The sequence below is a fragment of the Syngnathus typhle genome, linkage group LG17 (assembly GCF_033458585.1).
Source record: "Syngnathus typhle isolate RoL2023-S1 ecotype Sweden linkage group LG17, RoL_Styp_1.0, whole genome shotgun sequence".
Taxonomy (NCBI): domain Eukaryota; kingdom Metazoa; phylum Chordata; class Actinopteri; order Syngnathiformes; family Syngnathidae; genus Syngnathus; species Syngnathus typhle.
The window spans coordinates 10,552,969-10,579,217 of NC_083754.1; the positions used below are offsets into that span (position 1 = coordinate 10,552,969).

General features: G+C 45.7%; 1 long non-coding RNA gene across 9 annotated transcripts; it reads right to left on the bottom strand.

The window, feature by feature from the left end:
- Positions 1 to 18,341: 18,341 nt before the first annotated feature.
- On the bottom strand, positions 18,342 to 25,753 carry LOC133170454 (uncharacterized). Of its 9 annotated transcripts, XR_009718582.1 has the most exons (9): positions 23,241 to 25,753; positions 22,957 to 23,132; positions 22,827 to 22,881; positions 22,704 to 22,758; positions 22,136 to 22,292; positions 19,490 to 19,602; positions 18,975 to 19,057; positions 18,664 to 18,771; positions 18,342 to 18,583 (listed from the first exon to the last, which is right to left on the bottom strand). It is a non-coding gene; the product is annotated as an uncharacterized LOC133170454 (long non-coding RNA). The 9 variants fall into 9 exon arrangements; XR_009718583.1 differs by lacking the exons at positions 18,975 to 19,057; positions 22,136 to 22,292 and adding an exon at positions 20,005 to 20,164 and having other exon boundaries at positions 23,241 to 25,744; XR_009718579.1 differs by lacking the exon at positions 22,136 to 22,292 and having other exon boundaries at positions 23,241 to 25,742.
- Between the last annotated feature and the right edge of the window lie 496 nt (positions 25,754 to 26,249).

Sequence of the window (26,249 nt, forward strand, 5' to 3'; positions counted from 1 at the left end):
AATTACAAAATGTTGTTGATGGCATGAAAATTAAGGGGTCAATAAGCAAACCTCAACATTGTGAAGTGTGTACTAAAGGAAAGTGTTTCCAAACCAGGAACAAAGATCCTGATGCTTATCTTAGCAAAAACTCGATATTTTTCGCAAGTTATTAATCTCAATAAAAACAATCCGAAACACCTATTTGATACAGTGGCAAAGCTGACTCTGCGCCAGCCGACCACCGATAGTTCCTTCCACTCAGCTGACGAGTTCATGAAATTCTTTGCTCAAAAGATTGAATCCATTAGGGATGAGATCAAGAATAGCATTCCAATCGCTCGGTCGAGCACGCCGTTTACCAACGCTGATGATCATGCAACAACCCTCTCAACTTTTAAAAGCGTGTCTCTTGAAAGGCTTACACAAATTGTTAGTGCGGCTAAACAAACAACATGTTTACTCGACCCTCTTCCAGCCAAACTACTTAAAGAATTATTTCAAATTTTAGGACCGTCCGTCTTAAATATAATCAATCTGTCTGTCTCCTCTGGGATAGTGCCAACAGCCTTTAAAACCGCTATCATTAAACCGTTACTTAAGCGACCAAATCTTGACCCGGACTGTCTCAGTAATTATAGGCCAGTTTCAAACCTCCCATTCATAGCAAAACTTCTTGAAAAAGTAGTAGCGCAGCAGCTTATTGATTACATGGTCGCCAATAATCGATACGACACTTTTCAGTCTGGTTTTAGAGCTAATCATTCCACTGAGACAGCACTTGCTAAAGTGACTAATGATCTCCTCGTAGCTATGGATTCAAACATTTCGTCTGTACTGTTACTACTCGATCTTAGTGCTGCCTTCGACACTGTAGACTTCGATATTTTATTAGGGCGTCTTAAAAGTTGTGTTGGTATTTCAGGGTCAGCACTAGGCTGGTTCCATTCCTATCTATCAAACAGGACGCACCGAGTGGTCCATGGCAATGCGTCCTCGGAGCTCTATAATGTTACATGTGGTGTCCCACAGGGATCGGTTCTCGGACCAATTCTTTTTAATATTTATATGATTCCGCTTGGGGACATAATACGTAAATATAATATTAGTTTTCAATGCTATGCGGATGACACCCAATTATATATGCCGTTATCGATGACAGATCCGCGGGATTGTTGTAATCTTGAGAAGTGCCTTGCGGAGATCAAGCAATGGATGTCTCTCAACTTCCTTCGTCTTAACCCAGATAAAACTGAGATGTTGATAATTGGTCCAACTCGTTATCAACACTTATTCAAGGAAACCGCTATAACTATAGGTAACCGTACTATCACTCAAAGCGATACTGTAACTAATCTCGGGGTAATATTTGACCAAACTCTCTCCTTTCAAAAGCACATTAAGAATATAACCAGAATTGCGTTTTTTCACCTTCGTAATATTGCAAAGATTCGTCCGATCCTCTCGACCGGTGATGCGGAAACTATTATACATGCGTTCGTCACGTCGCGCCTGGACTACTGTAATGTACTATTTTCGGGTCTTCCTAAGTCCCGCATCAAAAGTCTACAGTTAGTACAAAATGCCGCTGCAAGGCTGCTCTCTCGGACAAGAAAATTTGATCACATTACCCCAATACTAGCCAACTTACATTGGCTCCCGGTCCATTTAAGATGTGACTTCAAGGTTCTTCTATTAACCTATAAATCGCTGCATGGCTTAGCGCCTTCATATCTCGTCGACCTAGTTGTTCCTTATGTTCCGTCTCGTAACCTTCGTTCGCAAAACGCTACCCTTTTAGCGACACCGAGGGCTAAGAAAATGTCTGCAGGCTCTAGAGCATTTTCTATTCGGGCTCCAGAGCTTTGGAATGCCCTACCAATGGATATTAGGACTGCTACCTCAGTAGAAACATTTAAGACACGTTTAAAGACACATTTCTATGACATGGCCTTTAACTAACCTGTAGTGGCCGATTCGGCTGGAGTTTGTTTTCTCTCCCTCTCCACCCCCTCCCTCCCCCCTCCCCGGCCGGGGAGGTGGTTAGGTGGCACCCATGCTGACAGCGGCTATCTGGATTCTCGTGGGCCAATTCAGGATAGGGGAACTGCAGCTCAACCTCCTCGAAGAGCACTGCCAGGACAATTGAGGGCTCCTTCGGCAGCCCTCTGCTGTGACATGGACATCCACTTTTTATTTAATTGATTTTCATGTTGTATCATTTGTGCCCTCTCTGCATCCATTTCAACCTGGTGATCCTGAAAGGGGGATCCTTCCATCTGTGGTCCCTTCTCAAGGTTTCTCATTTTCCCCTGCTAGGGGTTTTTAAGTTTTTCCTTGCCCTTTTGGGAGCTTAAGATCAGGGGATGCTTTGAGAATAATTGTCAATTTCTGTCTATGTGAAGCCCTTTGAGACTGCTTGTGATTTGGGGCTATACAAATAAACTTGACTTGACTTGACATGTGAGGGCTAAGACCCCTCTAGAACTAGTTCACACAGATTTGGCAGGGCCAATCCATCCAGAATCTAAAGAGGGTTACAGATATGCAGTTTCATTTACTGATGATTTTTCCAGCACTGTTTTTGTGTATTTCTTAAAGAACAAAAGTGACACTGTTCAAGCTACAGAAAGGTTTCTGGCAGATGTAGCCCCATATGGCAAAGTAAAATGTATCCGATCTGATAATGGTACTGAATTTACAAGTAAATATTACCAGACTTTGCTCACTAAAAATGTGATTAAACATCAGACATCAGCACCGTACTCTCCTCATCAAAATGGTACTGCTGAGCGCAATTGGCGAACACTTTTTGACATGGCAAGGTGTATGCTCATTGATAATGGTTTGCCAAAACAACTATGGACCTATGCAGTCCAAACTGCTGCTGTGATCCGGAACAGGTGTTTTAACAAAAGAACAGGGCAGACAGCCATCCAGATGTTGACAGGAAGAAGACCAAATTTGATTAGGGGTGTAACGATACATCGATACACATCGATTAATCGATATAATGCTCTACGATTTATTGGCATCGATGCTAAAGGTAAACATCGATTTATATCGCCGTGTTTGACCTCAGACATTAGACGCGACTTTATTTTGAAATCCAGTTCATTGTTGCTTGCTTCCTCTCTCCGGGAGCAGTGCGCCCGGCGTTGTTGTGTTGTGAGCAGAGCACGCACGTGAAAGGGGAGGCGACAACTAGTACGCGGCTCCTGGGCTGGTGCTATGGCTAGTGTCCAAAGAGACGAGGAAATTTGCTCCCCTTTAGGCTTCAAGTCATTCGTTTGGAAGCACTATGGATTCCAAAGAAAAGATGGCTCAACGGACAAGACACGTGCAGTTTGTAAATCCTGCCATGCGGTGATCAAATATTCAGGGAGCACAAATCTCGCCGCACATTTAAAGAAAAAACGTGACATCAAAGTTCAGTGTTAAAGTAAGCAATTTGTATACTACAATACTCTTGTAATTTCCTAAATAAAGAGTTTGCAGTACCTTGTTGATTTTGCGTATGAATTGTTATAAATCAGGATATTGTTCTATATTTTTTATTTAAAAAAAAAAATCGATCGTAGAGCACTATATTGTGATATATCGTGAATGAAGGCTTTAAGATATCGGCAAATATCGTATCGTAGTTCTTTATATCGATATTATATCGTATCGTGTCAAAACCCGCGATTTACACCCCTAGTATCGATGTATCGTTACACCCCTAGTATCGATGTATCGTTACACCCCTAGTATCGATGTATCGTTACACCCCTAATCAACACGTCTTCGTCGGAAGCACAGGTGAGATGGTTTCACTCACTTCGAGAGTCACTGGTGCGGGTGTGACGACAGAACTTCTTGACACTATTGTGAATGGCCTGGAGATGTTGTAACAGGGATAGGCAGCTAGTTGTGCCTCAGTAGTTCCCGACCGTCTGAGTCCTTTGAGGGGATTAAACCCAAAAGCCCTTAGTATTGCAAAACACCTTGCATCTTTCTCTGGCATGGGTCGGGCATGTAGGACAAGTTGTTGACTTGATCGTGGCATTATGGAACATACATAACATTTAGTTTGATTGTATGTTTCGGCCAACATGGATACATACTGGTACCACATGTTGTCTGCATGGGGTATATCTGGGTTTATCTTTATATACTTTGTCAACAGTTCGGTCGTCATTCTCTTGATTCGAGCGGAAGTTCCACTTTCCCCTTGGGGATCCTGGACACTCCATGACATTGGCAAGCATGCTACAGCCACAGCACAGACAAGCACTCCTCTGAGTGCCATTTTCCGTTCAGTTCCACAGAGCCACCTGAACCCCTAGGGAGCTAAATGGTCAGGGTTCTTAGTTCTTCACCGGTTTGAGACTGATGCCAAACTATAATTGACACCCCCTTTGTAGCCCGACTTCGCCCTGACCGAGGCCTAGAAGCCAAGCACTCTCTGCAGCTTACAGTGGCTGAGATGTATCCAGATGGGTCTTTCTGCAATCTTGACAGCTGTGGGTGTGGCGAGTAGGACTTGGAATGGTCCTTTCCACCGGGGTGAAGACCACGTCTTTCTTTTGATTACTTTGATGAAGACCCAGTCACCTGGTTTCGCTGAGTCATCCTGTGGAGATAAAGGAGTGGAGGGCAGTAAATTTGCATTTGAGACTTCTTTCATTTGCATGGTTTTGATCATCTAGTCAGCTAGAGTTAGCTCTTCTGCGGCTTTGTCTAAATCATGTGAGAACAGAGGGAGCCTGTATCCTCTGCCATGAATGATCTCATAAGGGGTTAAACCCTTGCTACAGGGCGTAATCCTCATATAGAGTTTTACCAAATCTAGACATTCGGGCCATGGTCTTCCTGTTTCTGTCATGCATTTGGTTAATCTATTTTTAATTGTTCCATTTGTCCGTTCAACAAGGCCAGCACTCGATGGATGATAGGAACAATGATTTTTTAATGTAATCTGCAAATGTTCAGCCATTTTGTGAATGACTGAATTTACAAAATGTGGTCCGTTGTCACTGTAAATGGTCTCTGGGATACCATAACTAAAAATGATGGTCTTGCAGATAGCCTTTGCTACTGTTATAGCATCTGCATTCTTTGCTGGGATTATTTCTGTCCACCTTGAAAAGGCATCTATTAGGACTAAACAGTATTTGTACAATCCACACCTGTTTAGTTCTATGAAGTCCATATGCAACATTTGGAACGGATATGTTGGTTCTGGGAATTTTCCTCTCTTTGGTCTTACATTCCCTTGTGGATTATTTTTTATACAGACTTCACACGCTCTACAAAAAAGTTTTGAGTACAAATTGAAACCATACGTTGTGAAGTGTTGTGATATTAGCTCCTGCATCCCCCCTGTCGACACATGAGTACTTCCGTGTGTCGAAATTGCAGCTGCTCTAAAAAGGGATTTAGGGAGAACAGGCCTATTATTTACAACGTAGATTTCTTTGTCAGTTGTGCACCTTTAGCAATCCACATTTTCTGTTCTTGTTTAGGGGCTGAATGTTGCATATCATGCAAGATCTGTGTATTTATTAGTTCCTCCTTTTCTGACGGCGATCTCAGAAATAGGTCTGAGGTTCCGTATTTGCCTATAGCAGCTTCCTTTGCTATTTTATCTGCTAAGGCAGGGGTCCCCAAACTGTTTCCTGTGAGGGCCACATAACTTTTCCCTTCTCTGATGGGGGGCCAGTGTCGGTTTGTAACAGAAAAAGTGTGACGATCGTCGGGGAGCTTAAAAAATTTATTGTTTTCAGAAAGCCACACATAACCAAATAACGGTTATTCAATAACCCTTTCCAGGTTCTTTACAGAAAAAAAGTCAGGAAACAAATAATAACACTATTAATGAAATAAATAATAACTAAATAACCCTCTCTGAGTTCTTCACAGAAAAAACAGGAAATAAATAATAACTAAATAACTCTCTCTGGGTTCTTCATAGAAAAAAACCCCATGGAACATTAACTTTCTGTTGTGCCATGCACAATCTTAACAGATAAAAGTTCAGCTCAGTTGCCAGAGCAGAATCTCTCTGACACATATGAGCAGGCCCGCGGGCCGTAGTTTGGTGACCACTGTGCTAAGGCATTGCCTAGTGATACCAAGTCTTTCCTCCGTGTGTGTGCCTCACATTTGCAAATTGCAAGCTTTGTGGGCAACATTACTGCCTGGAGGAGCTGGATTAGAAGTTGTGCATGTGTTATTTGCTTTCCTATTGAAGTTATCATTCCACGCCTTTCCCATTGTTTTGCAAAGTAAAAAACTGTTGAAAATGCATACTGGCTGTCTGTGTATACAGTTAGGTCTTGCCCATCTGCTAGAGTACATGCTCTGGTCAGCGCAATGATTTCAGCTGCTTGGCCTGAGAAATGCGAATGAAGAGTTGCTGCTTCTATTACTGTATCTGGGTTTTCCACTACAGCATTACCTGTCTGCGGTTTTCCTATTGGTGTTCTTGAGCAAGACGTCCCAAAAACATGCTTGGTAGGCCGACTGACCACTCCAAATTGACCCTAGGTGTGAGTGCGAGTGCAAATGTTTTTTTTGTCTCTGTGTGCCCTGCGATTGGCTGGCAACCGGTTCAGGGTGTCCCCCGCCTACTGCCCGATGACGGCTGGGATAGGCTCCAGCACGCCCGCGACCCCCGTGGGGACTCAGCGGTACAGAAAATGGATGGATGGATGGATGGTGTTCTTGAGCAAGACGCATCTACAAACCACGTTTTACCTGTGGTGAGTGGTGTGTCTGACAAATCTGCTCTGGGTAGCTGCAGCTGTTCAGTTTCCTCTACACAATTATGAGGTATTCCATCATTTGGTGTAGGGAGTAAGGTAACCGGATTTAATAATGTGCAGCGTTTAATGGTTATGTGTGGCTGTGACAGTAACAGAGCTGTATAAGACAAATGTCTGGCTGGAGACAGCACATTCATTTTACTTCACTTTTTTACTTATTTAACACATCAACAGATGTGGTACAAACCGGTCTGTGGGATGGAACAAGATGACATCTGCTGACGATTCTACTGCCATTGCAGCAGCACATATAGCTTGAACACATGGTGGCAAAGCTCTAGCTACAGGGTCAAGTCTTTTGGAATAGAAAGCTATTGGTACCCATTTCATGCCATGTTGTTGAGTCAGTACTGATGTCATAAACCCATCTTTACAGTCCACTGTTTGCATAACCCTTTTACTCTAGTCAGGTAGGATCAAATTTGCTGTTTGAACCAATGCCAATTTCAATTTTGTGAATGCTTCTTCTGCTTCTGGTGTCCACGTGATTTTATCTTTGAGTGCTAATGGCTATCCATGAGCTACCTCTATCAATGGTTGAGCCATCTCAGCATAGAGTGGAACCCAGGCTCTGCAGTAATTACATAGCCCTAAGAAAGACATAAGTTGTTTCTTTGTGACAGGTCGTGGTGTGTCTAATATAGCCTGTTTCCTGTCCTGTTGTACTGCTCCTCCCCTTGCTGAGAGTGTGTGACTAAGATAATTCACTTCTGGTTTTACCCATTGTAACTTCTGTTTACTGACTTTATTTCCTGTCTGGCCTCTGTGTTGCAGAAGGAGGAGGGAATCACCTCTGCATGCTTCCTTTGTTTCTGAAGCAATTAAAATATCATCAACGTAGACCAAAACTTGACTCTCAGTTGAAGGTGTGAAACCAGCCATACAGTTCATGATAGCCTGTGTGAAAATGGTTGGGCTGTCGGTAAAACCTTGTGGTAATCTGGTGTAGGTGTACCCCTGACCCTTATATGTGAATGCGAACCAATACTGAGAATCATCAGCTACAGGAATAGAGAAAAATGCTATACTCAAATAAATCACGGTGAAATGAGTCCTATTTGGCTGCAATGAATTTAGTAATGTGTGTGGATCAGGAACGTTTGGTGCCCTGGTCTGCACGGCATCATTTACAGCTCTCAAATCCTGGATCATTCTCCATTTTGATGCTTCTGCTTTTTGAACTGGGAATATAGGTGTATTACATGGAGAGTCATTACATTTCCTAATTATTCCTGCTTTTAATAGATCTTTAATGACTGGTTCAATGCCTATAGAAGCTTCAGGCTTCAAAGGGTACTGTTTTACTCTGGGTCTGTAAGAAGATATTGGTTTAATTTCCACAGATGGAATGGCTGTAATCAGACCAACATCTGTTGGGCCTGTGGCCCACACAACAGGATCTACACTTCAAATCTTTTTCATCCTCCTCTGAAAATGCAATAGTTGCTGTCTGTCATTCTAGGGCAGGGGTGGGCAAACTTTTTGACTCGCGGGCCGAACTGGGTTCTAAATTTGGACCGGAGGGCCGGACCAGGAGCAGATGGACGTGGGCGTTGTGTGAAGTCATATAAGCGACCTGTAAAGGTCATTGCATAAAAGATCTTGGCCTTTAGTAGGTAGTAAAGCATGGATAGTCCAAACAATTTTTTTGAAAACAAATGCATTTATTAACAGCATTAAAAAAATAATAATTCACTAAAAAACTGCTATCAGTGATTCTCATAAAATACGACACTGTTATTATGAATAACAATCTCCATCACTTCAGTGCCTGCAGGTCAGATGAATGAAAGATGTTTATCTTATGAGATCACATCAAACGGCAAACATTCTGACCAAATATATCATCTTGAAGAATCGGTGAAAGCATACATCCAAATAAAGTAATCAAAAATGCAACACGGTGAGGGGTATCTGAAAATCAGAGCAGAGTTTTAACTCGCAAACACCTGGTAACAGAGGTGAGGAAACTGGAAACACCTCCTTAAATAAGCCTTAAGAACTTTACAGGTTAAGATTAGTCGCAAATAGGTGGTGCATCAATGTCCTTGAGCATCCTGCATTGTTTGAAAATGAGAATGGTCGCTAGTTTCAATCCCTGCTATGTGTATAAATCATATTCAAAATGCATTTTTTTTACAATAAACTTGAGAGCCTCCCGTTCATTTTCAGTGGGAACAGTGTTGTTGGTCTCCCTTTTTTGCTAGTGCGTCATAGTCTGGAGTAAAATTTGTTGTGGCAATTCTTAGGCGAGATCCGAGGTGTTGGTCCGTTTACCTTGATCTGTGACGGGTTGATGTTGATGTGGCTGAACGTCACGTCGCGTACGTCGACCCAAATTGGCCACTCTTTTTTAACATTCGGCACTCACTTCTTTTTTTCGGGCCACTCATTTTAATGGAAGGATTCCAGGGGAAGGTTTGTGGGTGGCTTTAGCGCAAAACTGCATCTGAAAGCTCAGCGCGCGAATTATAAGAATGCTGTCGTCAAAGCCCACGCTCTAAATTCGGGACTGATACGAATAGAACGAGAGTGCGCCAAGTCCGTACTACCGAGTACGTACACGCACTTGTGAGTGTACACCGAGCTTTCTGACACGGCTTCCGGTAGTAAATGCGCAGGCGAGCGCTTCGCCATCTACTGGGAAAACGCAGTCATTGCAGGCAAAATGACCCAAAAAAAAAGTTTAATAATACAATTTGTTCAGGGTTGGCGGGCCGGATTAAACGGTCCCGTGGGCCGGATGTGGCCCGCGGGCCGTAGTTTGCCCACCCCTGTTCTAGGGCATGGATTTTTGGAGTAGCTGTGGATAACATGCAGAATTTATGTCTGTACATGTCACAGCTTGGGCTGTACTTGGCGCTTCCCATCCTGTTTCACAAGGCTCATAATCAGTAGCTGCAACAGCTATTTTTAGCTTCGGACCTGTGTCTTTCCACAGAATATGTTCTGGTTTCAAAAGTGACACGTGAGGCACTGATCCTCCTCTATACATGTTTTTTAGATTTGTAGGTAAGATTACTGTGGCACCTGCAAATGATCTGTGATCAGAATATAGTCAATGGACACTGGAACGGAGGGCTTGTTTAGGAACTCCTCACTATATTCAACATCTGAACATGGTGAAACTTTCATTGTGACATGTAATTTGATGTATTGCATTTCATCTTGTAAATCAGAAATGGTGGATTTTTCAAATTTGATCAGATCTGCCGTTTCTCTGTCACAGAGGGAGTGTGGGAAATCAAGTGAATAGTAAACGGCTTCATCTCCCTCTGTGAGTAAGAGGTGTGGCACTCTGGCTGCTGTCATCCCATCTTTTAGCGGGAACACAGCTATGCCTAGGGCTGACATTAAGTCTCTTCCTAGGAGATTTACAAGACAGTGAGGTGAGTTTCTGTTTCTGGATCTTTAACCTTTAGTGGTAGTGTCATGTGTTACAGGTATGTCTGACCATTAGCTGTTTTGACCCAAATTGACTGCTTTCCAGTGGTCAGGCCTTTAACTTTGTGTCTTAAAACTGATGTGCAGGCGCCAGAATCACACAAAAAGGTTACTATTTGTTCATTAACAATCAAATCTATGAATGTTTTTTCTTTTAAGTGACTCGATGATTCGACTGCTGTAAAAACACCCAAGAGATCATGCTTGTCCTCCTCATCTAGTCATGCGCTCTGTTCTGGCCGCGGTCCCTTTTTCTTTTTAGGACATTCTTTGGACCAGTGGCCTTTTCCTCCACAATTCCAGCAGGCATTGGGGTCACCAGACCAGTGGGGAGGATTTTTGGATGCTGATCCTCTACCTCTCCCCCTGAAAATTTCTCTGCGCCCACCTCGGCCTCGATAGGGTAGGTGGTCCTGATAGAAGACTTCTGATTCTTCCACACAGTCCGAGTCTACCCAAAAAACTCCGGCTGACCCTGTGGGAGTTTTAGGTTTCTTTACAATTTTAGCGGCGTGTCTAGCCCATTGCATTACGGTAGTACCACTGGCTGTGTCTACCTCTACATTGTGTTTTCGAATCCATTCACTGATTTTGGGTTCCATTCCATTTAAAAGGACATTTTTTAATTGTTGTTGGTAGGGGCCTGTGTCTTGGTCGTCTACAGGGATTCCACTGTGAACTCTAAATTATTTTTCAAATCTCACTCTAAAGCAGGGGTGGGCAAACTACGGCCCGCGGGCCACATCCGGCCCACGGGACCGTTTAATCCGGCCCGCCAACCCTGAACAAATTGTATTATTAAACTTTTTTTTTTTGGTCATTTTGCCTGCAATGACTGCGTTTCCCCAGTAGATGGGGAAGCGCTCGCCTGCGCATTTACTACCGGAAGCCGTGTCAGAAAGCTCGGTGCACACTCACAAGTGCGTGTACGTGTACATGGCGCACTCGCGCTCTATTTGTATCAGTCCCAAATTTAGAGCGTGGGCTGTGACGAAAGCATTCTTGTAATTTGCGCGCTGAGCTTTCAGATGCAGTTTTGCGCTAAAGCCACCCACAAACCTTCCCCTGGAATCCTTCCATTAAAATGAATCGCCCAAGGAAAAAAGCAAGGTGGACACAGTGCCGAGTGTTTAAAAGAAAGTGGCCAATTTGGCTCGACGTACGCGACGTGACGTTCAGCCACATGAACGTCAACATCAACCCGTCACAGATCGAGGTAAACGGACCAACACCTCAGATCTCTCCTAAGAATTGCCACAAGTTTTACTCCAGACTATGACGCACTAGCAAAAAATCACTGATAGCAGTTTTTTAGTGAATTATTAATTTTTTTTTTAATGCTGTTAATAAATGCATTTGTTTTCAAAAAACTTATTTGGAATATCCATGCTTTACTACCTACTAAAGGCCAAAATCTTTTATGCAATGACCCTTTACAGGTCTCTTATATTACTTCACACAAACACTACGTCCATCTGCTCCTGGTTCGGCCCTCCGGTCCAAATTTAGAACCCAGTTCGGCCCGCGAGTCAAAAGGTTTGCCCACCCCTGCTCTAAAGTCATCAACATCCTCACCCAATTTTTGTTTTATCCCTGCCAGACGTCCATAATCAGCTCTTCTCCTAAATGTTGTTCTACATTGGTCCCATAAAGCGTTTAATTGAGCCAAATAAGGACCTCTTAATTGTCCATCATTTGGGTATTGGAAAATTTCCCCTTGATTAGTTCTACCTGTGTAATCTCCCCTCACTCTTCCCCATAATAATAATAATAATAATTCATTATATTTGTATAGCGCTTTTCAAGAACCCAAAGACGCTTACAGGGAACAATGCAAAGACATACATGGGGGGGGGGGGGAGGAAACAATCGGATAAACTTAAGAGGAGGAAACCAGTTATGGGTAGGGGAGGTCATAAGCTTGGGAGAAGAGGTATGTTTTTAGACGGGACTTAAATATGGGAAGTGTGGGTGAGTCACAGACAGACTGGGGGAGAGAGTTCCAGAGTCGGGGTGATGTGCAGGAGAAGGCTCTGTCACCGAAGGATTTGAGTTTGGATTTTGGGACTGTCAGACGTGAAGTATTGGAGGATCGGAGGGGACGGTTGGGGCAGTAGGGGACAAGGAGGTCGGATAGGTAAGTGGGAGCCAGGTGGTGAAGGGCTTTGAAGGTGAGGAGGAGTATCTTGAAGATGATACGCTCCTTCATGGGGAGCCAGTGAAGAGAGTGGAGAACAGGAGTGATGTGTTCACGGGACCGGGTGTGGGTAAGGAGGCGGGCAGCAGAGTTTTGGACTAGTTGAAGTCTATGGAGTGAGTGAGCAGTGGTTCCAGTGAGAAGGGAGTTGCAGTAGTCAAGCCGGGATGAGATGAAGGCGTGGATGAGAGATTCAGCGGCAGGGAGAGAAAGGCAGTGCCGGATTTTAGCGATGCGTCGGAGGTGGAAGTAGGAGGTCTTGACAACTGAGCTAACATGAGGTTGAAAGGACAGTGTGGGGTCAAAAATAATGCCAAGATTGCGTGCCAGAGGGGAAGGAGTGATGTTTGAGGAGTCAATGGTGAGTGTGATGGATCCGGTTTTATTAAGGGAGGATTTAGTGCAGGGATGGGCAAACTACGGCCCGCGGGCCACATCCGGCCCACGGGACCGTTTAATCTGGCCCGCCAACCCTGAACAAATTGTATTATTAAACTTTTTTTTTTGGTCATTTTGCCTGCAATGACTGCGTTTTCCCAGTAGATGGCGAAGCGCTCGCCTGCGCATTTACTACTGGAAGCCGTGTCAGAAAGCTCGGTGCACACTCACAAGTGCGTGTACGTACTCAGTAGTACGGACTTGGCGCACTCTCGCTCTATTCGTATCAGTCCCGAATTTAGAGCGTGGGCTTTGACGACAGCATTCTTATAATTCGCGCGCTGAGCTTTCAGATGCAGTTTTGCGCTAAAGCCACCCACAAACCTTCCCCTGGAATCCTTCCATTAAAATGAGTGGCCCGAAAAAAAGAAGTGAGTGCCGAATGTTAAAAAAGAGTGGACAATTTGGCTCGACGTACGCGACGTGACGTTCAGCCACATCAACATCAACCCGTCACAGATCAAGGTAAACGGACCAACACCTCGGATCTCGCCTAAGAATTGCCACAACAAATTTTACTCCAGACTATGACGCACTAGCAAAAAAGGGAGACCAACAACACTGTTCCCACTGAAAATGAACGGGAGGCTCTCAAGTTTATTGTAAAAAAATGCATTTTGAATATGATTTGTACACATAGCAGGGATTGAAACTAGCGACCATTCTCATTTTCAAACAATGCAGGATGCTCAAGGACATTGATGCACCACCTATTTGCGACTAATCTTAACCTGTAAAGTTCTTAAGGCTTACTTTAAGGAGGTGTTTCCCGTTTCCTCACCTCTGTTACCAGGTGTTTGCGAGTTAAAACTCTGCTCTGATTTTCAGATACCCCTCACCGTGTTGCTGTTTTGATTACTTTATTTGGATGTATGCTTTCACCGATTCTTCAAGATGATATATTTGGTCAGAATGTTTGCCGTTTGATGTGATCTCATAAGATAAACATCTTTCATTAATCTGACCTGCAGGCACTGAAGTGATGGAGATTGTTATTCATAATAACAGTGTAACTAACCCTAACCCTAACCCTAACCCTAACCCCCTTCCCCGCATGCGTGTGCGTGTGTATATGTTAAGTGTACTGCTGCTAACATAGGAGTTTCCCCATTGAGGGAATAATAAAGGATTATCTTATCTTATCTTATCCTGCAATAAAAGACAAACCTTAATCACTTCGGGTGTCATTGTCTCCGATTACGTCTAGATGGGACCGGCTCGTTTCTGAGAAACAAACTCAGTGCTCCCACTAATTCAACGTAATGGTGAGTTTTATTTTTGTCATTTGTACTTGTTTTTATGTCGGTCGTATCATTTTATTTCATCGTATTTATATATTTATTTATTTATATATATGTATTATTTATTTACATAAATGCCGGTCCGCAAAAATATTTCTGACATGTAACCGGTCCGTGGGGCAAAAAAGGTTGGGGACCACTGCTGTAGAAGATCTTGCACACATAAGTAGATACATAGAATCCAATGATAAAAAGTATATTTTTCCCATCAACAAACAATACAATACCATACAGTACAATACCATACGGTACAATACAAACAATACAATACAAAAAATACAATACAAACAATACAATACAATACAAACAATACAATACAAACAATACAAACAATATGTTAGGGTGGTGCTCACTCTAACTTATTTTGCAAGAACCACACAGGAGTCAAGCAAGTCATTTTAAACACCTGCAGGCGGAGAGTTCATTCATAGCTGTGCTTACAGCGATGGTCGAATGGAGGTCTGACTCAGGCCTCGTCAGGTGCTTATTTATTGAGAGAAACAGAGTGGGGTTGAAAGTGGGGGTGTGGGAACACACAGGATAAGGTGAAGACGGTCCCCTGCTGATCAAAGCATAGCAGTGGACCTTTTACGACGTTCTGTAAACAAAGCAACTTTGATTGCCCCATGGGCGAAGGCCCGGCCGGGCTCAGCCCGAAAAGGAAACGTGGGTTCCCCTTCCCATGGGCTCACCACCTGTGGGAGGGGCCAAAGGGGTCGGGTGCATTGCAAGCTGGGCGGCGGCCAAAGGCAGGGACCTTGGCGGTCTGATCCCCGGCTGCAGAAGCTGGCTCTTGGGACATGGAATGTCACCTCTCTGGCTGGAAAGGAGCCCAAGCTGGTGTGCGAGGCAGAAAAGTTCAGACTAGATATAGTCGGACTTGCCTCCACGCACAGTTTGGGTTCCGGTACAAGCCCTCTCGAGAGGGGCTGGACTCTCTTCCACTCTGGAGTTGCCACGGTGAGAGGCGTCGAGCAGGTGTGGGTATACTTATTGCCCCCCGGCTGGGCGCCTGCACATTGGGGTTCACCTTGGTGAACGAGACTGTAGCCTCCCTCCGCCTTCGGGTGGGGGTACGGGTCCTGACTGTTGTTTGTGTCTATGCACCAAATGGCAGTTCAGAGTACCCACCCTTTTTGGAATCCCTGGAGGAGGTGCTGGAGAGCGCTCCTTCTGGGGACTCCATCGTTCTACTGGGTGACTTCAATGCTCACGTGGGCAATGACAGTGAGACCTGGAAGGGCGTGATTGGGAGGAACGGCCCCCCCGATCTGAACCCGAGCGGTGTTCTATTATTGGACTTCTGTGCTCGACACGGATTTTCTATAATGAACACCATGTTCAAACATAAGGGTGTCCATGTGTGCACTTGGCACCAGAACACCCTAGGCCGCAGTTCGATGATCGACTTTGTAGTCGTGTCATCGGATTTGCGGCCGCATGTTTTGGACACACGGGCGAAGAGAGGGGCGGAGCTGTCAACTGATCACCACCTGGTGGTGGGTTGGCTCCGATGGTGGGGGAAGATGTCGGTCCGACCTGGCAGACCCAAACGTTCTGTGAGGGTCTGCTCGGAACGTCTGGCGGAATCCCCTGTCAGGAAGAGCTTCAACTCCTACCTCCGGCAGACTTTTCCCACGTCCCGGGGGAGGCGGGGGACATTGAGTCCGAGTGGACCTTGTTCCGCGCCTCCATTGTTGAGGCGGCCGACCGGGGCTGTGGCCGTAAGGTCATTGGTGCCTGTCGTGGCGGCAATCCCCGAACTCGCTGGTGGACAGTAAGGGACGGTAAGGGATGCCGTCAAGCTGAAGAAGGAGTCCTATCGGGCCGTTTTGGCCTGCGGGACTCTCGAGACAGCTGACAGGTACCGGATGGCCAAGCGGAACGCGGCTTCGGCAGTTGCTGAGGCAAAAACCTGGGCGTGGGAGGAGTTTGGCGAGGCCATGGAGAATGACTTCCGGACGGCTTCGAGGAAATTCTGGTCCACCATCCGGTGTCTCAGGAGGGGAAGCGGTGCAACGTCAACACTGTTTACAGTGGAGATGGCGTGCTGCTGACCTCGACTCGGGACGTCGTGTGTCGGTGGAGAGAATACTTCGAAGACCTCCTCAATTCCACCGACACGCCTTCCATTGTGGAGGCAGGGCCTGGGGACTCTGAGGCGGACTCTCCAATCTCTGGGGTTGAAGTCACTGAGGTAGTTAAAAAACTCCTCGGTGGCAAGGCCCCGGGGGTGGATGAGATCCGCCCGGATTTCTTAAGGGCTCTGGATGTTGTGGGGCTGTCATGGCTGACACGTCTCTACAGCATCGCGTGGACATCGGGGACAGTACCTCTAGATTGGCAGACTGGGGTGGTGGTTCCCCTCTTTAAGAAGGGGGACCAGAGGGTGTGTTCCAATTATAGGGGAATTACACTCCTCAGCCTCCCTGGTAAGGTCTATTCAGGGGTGCTGGAGAGGAGGGTCCGTCGGGAGGTCGAACCTCGGATTCAGGAGGAACAGTGTGGCTTTCGTCCTGGCCGTGGAACAGTGGACCAGCTCTTCACCCTCAGCAGGATCCTCGAGGGTGCATGGGAGTTCGCCCAACCAGTCCACATGTGTTTTGTGGACTTGGAGAAGGTGTTCGACAGTGTCCCTCGGGAGGTCCTGTGGGGGGTGCTTCGGGAGTACGGGGTACCGAGCCAACTGATAAGGGCGGTTCGGTCCCTGTATCACTGATGCCAGAGTTTGGTCCGCATTTCCGGCAGTAAGTCGGATTCGTTCCCAGTGAGGGTTGGACTCCGCCAAGGCTGCCCTTTGTCACCGATTCTGTTTATAATTTTTATGGACAGAATTTCTAGGCGCAGCCGAGGCGTTGAGGGTGTCCGGTTTGGGGACCTCAGCATCGCGTCTCTGCTTTTTGCAGATGACGTGGTGCTGTTGGCTTCTTCAAGCCGCGATCTGCAGCTCTCACTGGAGCGGTTCGCAGCCGAGTGTGAAGCGGTTGGGATGAGGGTCAGCACCTCCAAATTCGAGTCCATGGTCCTCGATCGGAAAAGGGTGGAATGCCCTCTCCAGATTGGGGATGAGATCCTGCCCCAAGTAGAGGAGTTTAAGTATCTTGGGGTCTTGTTCACGAGTGAGGGGAGGATGGAGCGCGAGATCGACAGGCGGATCGGTGCAGCGTCGGCAGTAATGCGGACTCTGTACTGGTCCGTCGTGGTAAAGAGAGAGCTGAGCCAAAAGGCAAAGCTCTCAATTTACCGGTCGATTTACGCCCCTACCCTCACTTATGGTCACGAGCTATGGGTCGTGACCGAAAGAACGCGATCCCGGATACAAGCGGCCGAAATGAGTTTTCTCCGCAGGATGTCAGGGCTCTCCCTTAGAGATAGGGTGAGAAGTTCGGTCATCCGGGAGAGACTCGGAGTAGAGTCGCTACTCCTCCACGTTGAGAGGAGCCAGATGAGGTGGCTTGGGCATCTCATCAGGATGCCTCCTGGACGCCTCCCTGGGGAGGTGTTCCGGGCATGTCCCACCGGTAGGAGACCCCGGGGACGACCCAGGACGCGCTGGAGAGACTATGTCTCTCAGCTGGCCTGGGAACGCCTTGGGATCGCCCGGGATGAGCTAGATGAAGTGGCTGGGGAGAGGGAAGTCTGGGAGTCCCTCCTGAAGCTGCTGCCCCCGCGACGCGACCCCGGATAAGCGGAAGAAGATGGATGGATGGACAATGCAATACAATGCAATACATGCAATACATGCAATACATGCAATGTATTGCAATGCAATGCAATACAATGCAATACATACAATACATACAACACATACAGTACAAACAAAACAGTACATACAAAACATACAATACAAACAATATCATACATACAGTACAATACATACAATACAAACAATACATTTCTATGTCTCTCAGCTGACCTGGGAACGTCTTGGGATCCCCTGCGATGAGCTGGATGAAGTGGCTGGAGAGAAGGAAGTCTGGGAGTCCCTTCTAAAGCTGCTGCCGCCGCAATCCGACCCCCGGATAAGCGGAAGAAGATGGATGGATGGACGGACATAGAATACATACAATACTCTACCGTACACTACCATACGTACAATACATACAATACAATACTTACAATAAATACCATAAAATATCTTACCATACTATACAAACACTACAATACAAACAATTGATTGATGGAAATTTATTCCACAACAGGGAAATGTACTTGTCACAGCAGCGTACGAGAGCGCAAGAATACAAGGGACAAGTGCCAAATGTAAAAATGGATAAATAAGAGAGCCCCCTAGTGGCCTTGCCCCAGGCAGTTGCCTGGTCTGGCTAATGGTAAAGCACAGCTCTGCGTCAGGGAGTTCGATGATGTGACTTCTCACCGGCGTCACCCTGCTCACTGGTTTCATACAAAAAAACCTTGAAAAGTACAAATGGTGCAATTGGTAAAAGTGATCACATTTACAGTCAGCTGAAACTTTACACCAACGGGCTTTCACCTGATTTGGGGCTACTCTTCCTCAGCATCCTCAACATCACTGTGATGGCTCAGGAGCCTCCTGCTTGCTTTGTATAGAAGGGTGCTGGCTGGGAGGCCTTTATGAGCGCTACAAAACACAAACAAATTATTGCAACACTTGTAGACATTGAGTAGAGTGGCAATGGCATGATATTTTTGCAACAATTATACATATCAACTACAGTTTTATATTTAAAATATGTATACAATTATCAGAATATTGTAATGAGTTATAATAATGACAAAAGTATCCAAATTATAATATTTTAATTTTATCATCCATCAACTCACTCTAAAATGGCGACATGAATCGAGCAGTCGTCCAAAACGGGAGAAAATCACGCTCGCAAACGTTTGATGCGGGCGGGCGCCATCTTGGAATAGATTTGAACATGACGTAACAGATTCGTCACAGTCATCAGTTTGCATAAACACGGAAACAGCACACTATATGTAAAGCAACATTGTTAATTTGACGAAACAAAACGCCAAAGAGATTTGAAATACTGTAGAGGCAAAACGACAGTTGCGATGGCCGTGACGAGTGTGAAAATCTTGCATCAAACAAACAAGGCGTCTGTCGTGAGAAACAGCAATGAACGACAAACATTTGATATTGTGGTGAATTCTCTTCGATGGTCAGCTGGTCTTCCAAACAAAATGGTGAAAAAGTGGCTGTTTTGTCTATAGTTCTAATTTAATGGGACAGTACATTGTGTCTTCAGTATCATTATTCAAAATTAACTCAGAGATCTGCGTCCCACAACTAGCCCTGATTTATGTCTTGATCTCTCACACGTTATTACCTGTGTCATGCTTGCTCAAAAATGCGACTTAGAATATGGTGCTGTGAATTTCCAATCTCCCCGATCAAAGTGGATCCCGCTTCTCAGCTCTCCTTTCTCATGCTCCTGTTAGCCTGCAATTGTTCAAATCAAAAATGTTATTTTCTTTTAACTGTCTTTCTGCTGAACCTCTAAATCTCTTGTGTTGCTAACCTATCTACTCCAGGAAATGATTTAAAGGGTCTTAAAGAAAGGACCAACAGATTACTCCCAATATCTCCTCATTATTTACAAGTTAGCCCCCCTTTCTTCTCTCACTCCCTCTTTCTATCTGTCTCTGGCCGCATTTGTGGCGTCCTGACGTAAATTAGTGAAGAATTTGGGGGCATTGCTCCACGAAGCTTTTCCTCAGGCAACCTGGGAGTTCTGTCCGTGTCTCTTTGTCCTCTGGGAGGAGACGTGCGCGTCCACTGTCTCATATTTGTTATGCAAACAGGAGAAATAGCAATCTTGTTCAAGTTAACGTAATCACTCACTTTCTCATTAGTTGTCAGATGGACTAGGGGCGCTGGCCGCCCTCAACAGGCTCCCTCTTAATTCACAAGCGAACCCCCACTTTTTCCCCCCACCCATCGGTCTTGGGCCGAATGTGTGGCATCCTGCCATAAATCACTGCTGCCACGGCCCAACTCTTTTCTTAAGACACACAGGTACACAAACATTAGTATTTTAGTGAGTATTGCAAGCACCTCTCTCTTTCGCCTATGCAAACTGTTAAACATTAGTGCCAGTGATGTTTCAATTTCAATCATGCACGTTCGCTGTTGGTCATGCACCCTTTGCTCATCAACATTTGATCTCCCCTCGTCTTGTCTCAGTTCTCATCGACATTGACCTCTACCGGGGGGACCCAGCCCCGCCTTTGCGGGCTCCTCGGCACAGCGCCCCCGGACAAGGGGGGGGTCAGCGTATCAATGTTGACGCCATGGTCTGGCCAGGCCCGCGCGTCTCGCCATCCCCCACCTTTGCCGATATAGCACCATTCCGCGCCTCGGAGCACACAGGCCCCCCCCCTTTCTTGAACATTCTCTGATGCATGCCGTCCTCCTTCCCCCATGCGTGTGTACATAAACGCACACACACCGAGCGCGCACACAACCGCACATGCACACACCCATCCGCGCGCACGCACGCCTGCTCAATACACAAAGCGCGCACGCAGAGCTCACACACACACGCATCCGCACGCGCGCGCACCCCATACAGTGTATGGCATACACCAAGCGCGCACACAGCGTAGACGAACGACGACGACTGACAGAAACTTTACAGACATTACGCACGAACATAGAACACAGACAAAGGGATTCGAATCCATCTCTCATGTAGCTTCTCACTAACCGCTTCCATGCGGTTTGGTCATTCTGTGGCTTCTTACCGTGCGCAGGTGCACTAACAAACATGCTCTTTGCACTTCTTGTCTTTGTTTCCCGTAAGAGCGCTTTGCATTTCCCCTTATACTGCAGATTTTTAACTTCAGTGTGCACACCAATTACTTTGCTTACATGGTATACCAAAATTAAACCTCCTGAGGCCTCTTTTTCCACGTTTTCCAATTTCTATCAGCTGCGCACTCTTCCGCTCTGCCAATTGCGGTCTGCTGCAAGCCGTAAATTTGATCAGACTTTGACAGGAGTGTGTGCTATTACAGTGCGCCTCGCCAATCGGAATCGAACCGTGACGACTTGGGTACGACCGCAGCGCACCAGTTCGCCCCGGTAAGTTGCCCGAAGAGTATCTCTCTAAGAGGCTAACGCGCCAGCAGTCAGCCGGGGGAACCTCGCAACCCGCACAAACTCCTAATCTGATCAGTGCTCAAATAACGTGGTCTGCGCGCATCATTCTCTTCGGCGCCCTGGTCCCAGAACCAGCCGGTAATTCTTCCACATTTGTTCACACAGCTACGGATGCCAAGGCTGCACACTCCTCCGCTCTGCCAATTGCGGTCTGCAGCAAGCCTCCTTTTTTCGTGCGACCTTTATAGAGACAAATGCCCCCACCGAACATCTCAATGTCCCAGCACGACCCCGGAAATTGTGCCTCCGGTGGCTTGGTGGTCCACGTCTCTTGTCGCACACAGTGTTCAATCGTACCTGTGTTTTCGCCTCAATCACGCAGCTAAAATTTCCATCCTCCATCGGATCTGTCGCCAAAATAAAGTCCACGTTTTATGGGACTTTCTATTATTATTCTCTCGTGACAGCCGATCAGTAATGTCCAAGACATCCTGTCCTGTTTCACGTGCCCTCTCTCGGGGCATTTTCTTTCTCATTCATCATTCACACCAGACATGTCACTCACACTGTTGTGCACATTCCCCATTAAGTCTTATGCTATTTTTATTTATTTTATTTTTATTGTTTCCCATTTTTATTTTCCGTTTTACCTTTTTCTATTTTTATTGAACATTTTCATCTTTCTATTGGGGCAACTCCCCCCTTTCAAAATTCACATCTCGTCGACATCCAGCTAGGGGAGACAAATCCCCCCCCCCTTTTTGCCAGCCACTGGCACACCAGGCCCGTTAACTGTCCCGCTTAGGAGCCACTCCATCCCCCCCCACACCAGGCACGAGCACATAGCGATATTGTGAGTGAAGCTTCTCACCTCAAACTCAGCCTGCCGGCCAGACGCTCGATGCTCGCACCCAGGCAGGCGAGGGCTCCCCGAAGGACAAGAGAACTGTTCGTGACGCCAAAAATTGTGGTGAATACTCTTCGATGGTCAGCTGGTCTTCCAAACAAAATGGTGAAAAAGTGGCTGGCTTGGGGAAGGAAAACTTCAGTCACACACGGCTGATTGGGGAAAGATTTTATTCAACCGATGTCAGAGAGCAGTGTCTCGCGCCCTAGCCAAGATGTCGAGTCCCTTTGTCTACTCTCGCCCTAAACCTTATACTCTTGCGCTTCCCTCCACGCGGGAGCGCGCACATGGGGCTGTTGGCTGACCTATGACCGCGCAGCCTGCCTCCCTACCTCTACATGGTGGTATCTTAGCAGTTGTTAATGGAAGCCAGATGTGTCTGGCGCCAATGAGTCTACCTTCCTGGACCAGGCCCCAAACAATCCCACACGAACCTGACCCGAACATGACCCGGTCACACTTAGGCTTACTAGTGAGATAAACATTGCATGATACCAGAATAGAAATTCACCACAATATCATACTAGCTTACCCGAGAAACCGCCACACGGTCAGTGGCGCCTGTATTTGATAATTCCCCTTGAATCCTGCAACAAACAAACAAGGCGTCCGTCGTGAGAATAAACGATAAACATTTGCTAGCCTGCTCACTTACCCGAGAAACCGCCACGCGGTCGGTGGCGCCTGCATTTGATAACTCTCCTTGAATCCTGCAACAAACAAACAAGGCGTCCGTCGTGAGAAACGCCAATGAACGACAAACATTTACTAGCATGCTAGCTTACCCGAGAAACCGCCCGCGTGTCGCACCTGTATATGACAACTTCCCTTGAGCACACCCCGTCCCCAATTCATGACATCACATCCGCCAATTCAAATCTTCCTTGCCTGCTCTTCCAATGGCGCTTTTCACACTCGCGTACCACGTGACAGGCCACCTCATTAGTGAAAAATCGTGGAACTGAAAGTGAAAAGTGCCACACCCGCCATCGTGTTAGAGGCAATGACGTTAAGCACTCGACCAAAGACTCGTGTCCATGGCAGTGACAGAAGGGCAACCAACGCTCACCTCAAGACCTTGGCGCCATTCCTCCGAGAGCCTCTTGACAATGTTTGACAGTCGCCGTGGCGTGATCAGGTGAGTCGACACGCACACATAGCAAGCTGATTGTCCCATTACGTGTTATGTCTGTACTCCAAAGTATTTTTTGTTGCAGGTAGAGAGAGACCCAAGTGCATGCTGTTGCAATGCTTGTGTGCTGGGGCAGATGAGAGGACACCTGAGAAGTCCTTGAGAAGGTAGGCCAAGAAAATGTTTGCTTCTGTGGACATGCCAAAGCTCATCCTGCAACCTTCCACGAGTTAATTTCCAGAAAGGCCACCCACTCTGATGTGACTCGTTGTTGTGGTGCCCAATTATGAAGAGAGCAATTAAAGAAGAAGTCAAATGCGTAAAAAATAAAAATATGCAAATGATCAGTGGAGGCGTTTGACCGATAATGTCTCGTCTCTAAGCTCTTTTATTTGTAAGTGAAATATTCCCTGATCCACCGTGACAAACAAACAGAAGCGATAATCCTATTGTTATTTTTTTGTTGAGAGGTGCTTTTTGTTTTCCTTCTACAGTCACTCAAATGTGTTGTTGTTATTGATTAAAAAAGAAACAAATAAATAAGTAGTGGATGCATCCGTTTCATGGATTGTAAGCAAAGCTTTTGTTAGGGTTAAGACTGAAGTGAATGCTGTCAAACGGGCACTTTTTATCGAAGTGCCTCCGGCTCCCCAGTAACGGGTTCAATAAGCCGGGGCGAAGGGACTCGTCCGTAGCTGACCACCCGAGTTAAATTAATTCTACTAGAATCAATCTAATTTCTATACGACGCAAACCCCTTTCAAGTCATCCGACGCGCGAGCCGAGTAACTCAATTCGAGGCGAGTCGTCGAAATGACCGCGCCGTAATGATGGCTCCCTTCGGTTGTTTGATGCTGGTATTACGTTACGGATATTTTTTAGATGCCTTTGTTAAGACCTCAAGGATTCGTTAATTTACTAGAGCGCCCTCGCCCTAGCTGAGCTCAAGATAACTACTTCGAACCAGATCTGACAATTCCTGATGTTAAGGATTAAAGCTGTCTTCACTTTAAAAAGAATTGAACGGATTTAAAGAATGACTATGATAGGGAAATAAAGACATTTTAAAGTTGTAATTACCGCATATAAAACCATGCTCGACATAGTTAATACGAAATAATCGATACCGAATTAAGGCTCAAGAAGAGATTTAATGAATAAGCAAGAAAAAGAATTGCAAGTCGAAAAAACAAAAAACAAGACTCACCCACACAGAACAGAAGAGGAGACTAAAGGTCTAAAATCCTATTTGGTTGAACAAGTCGAGTGATCGGCTCTCCTTTGTTCCAAAATCCGAATTCTGTTTAAAAAAAGTCCAATTCGAAGACTCTGGAAATTCATCTTAGTAGATTTTGGTTCAATCTCAAAAAGAATGAAAAATCCATCTTCGTTCGTTTACTCCGGGCAGCGTCACGGCCATCGCCCTGGCTAGGAAGAAGCGCCCGCTCTGTGTCCGGGCAACATATTTATAGGCTTCTGGCATTACCTCATCGTAATATGTAGGTGCACCACGGTTGTCTTGGCAACCTTGCTTCAAGCAGCAACCAGCGGATGCAGATGTTTCCTGTTTTGCTCGTTCTTTCTTTTACTATTAGCCCTTAATGTCTCCTCTCAACTTAATACATGGAACACCAATGTTAAATACAGGTTGGACAAAACATTGCAACATGAATCACATATATCTTGTCTAATAAAGATCAATCTCAACACACGATAGTACTTAACACAATAATGGGTTCCTCCAACTTAAACACATATATTGATATTGCTCCAGCTGTTACATTTTACAATTATGGCATAGCAAACTCATATTCCAAAATTGTGCGTTGCTACGTGTTTGAACAGGTCGTGTCCTCCCAATTGCTAACAATTTAATTTATTAGATTTGTTAATTTCCATCAGGTCCCCCCTATGTCAAGCTTTACCACCATCTCCTGGTGACATTTTGAACTACTACATGTTTTGGGATAGCCAATGTGCGTGGGCCAAATTCAATACCTAATTTTACACTATCTCGTACCACCATGCCACTTGACAGGATGGTTGTTCGTCTCTGTGTGCCCTGCGATTGGCTGGCAACCAGTTCAGGGTGTCCCCCGCCTACTGCCCGATGACGGCTGGTATAGGCTCCAGCACGCCCGCGACCCCCGGTACAGAGCGGTACAGAAAATGGATGGATGGATGGAAATGTAAATACCGATTTTTTCCATGTATAATAAGCAAAATTTAACTAATTTATTGTCCTAAAATCTGGGGTGCGCATTATACATGGGTACAAAGAAAATATACCGTTTTTTTCCCGCACTCCCTCTGTGACAGAGAAATGGCAGATCTGCTCAAATTGGCAAAATCCACCATTTCTGATTTACATTGACTACCGTTTTTTTCCGTGTATAGTGCGCAAAATTTAACTAATTTATTGTCCTAAAATCTGGGGTGCGCATTATACATGGGTACAAAAAAAAAAATTAATTTTTTTTTTAATTTTTTTTTTTTTTTTTTTTTTTTTTAAGTCCCAATGATCGTCACACACGCAGGGAGGCAATGGGTCCCATTTTTATAGTCTTTGGTATGGTCTTAACTAGGCTGGATGTAATTTTTTTTGTTGGCGTTGATTTCTCCGACTGCCCGTAAACGCACCACCGCGCTTCGTGCGCGCACGGGACAGCAAACGAGCAGGTGATCGAGCAAGCGTCTGATACGAGAGCATTGCGGTCGCATGGAGCGTGTTTGAAGTGAACAGCAGAGAAGAAAGGCAAAGTGTTGTGAAATAAAATGCACAGAACGGATGCGCAAGACACGTCAGCTATATAAAGAGCGAGAGTTGTTTTCTTCCTATTAGTTTCAATTCACAGTTTAATTAGCAGTTTCAATCAGCAAATAACAAAATGCGTATTACAGGTAATATTTTATTTCACAACACTTTGCCTTGTTCCTTTGGTCTCT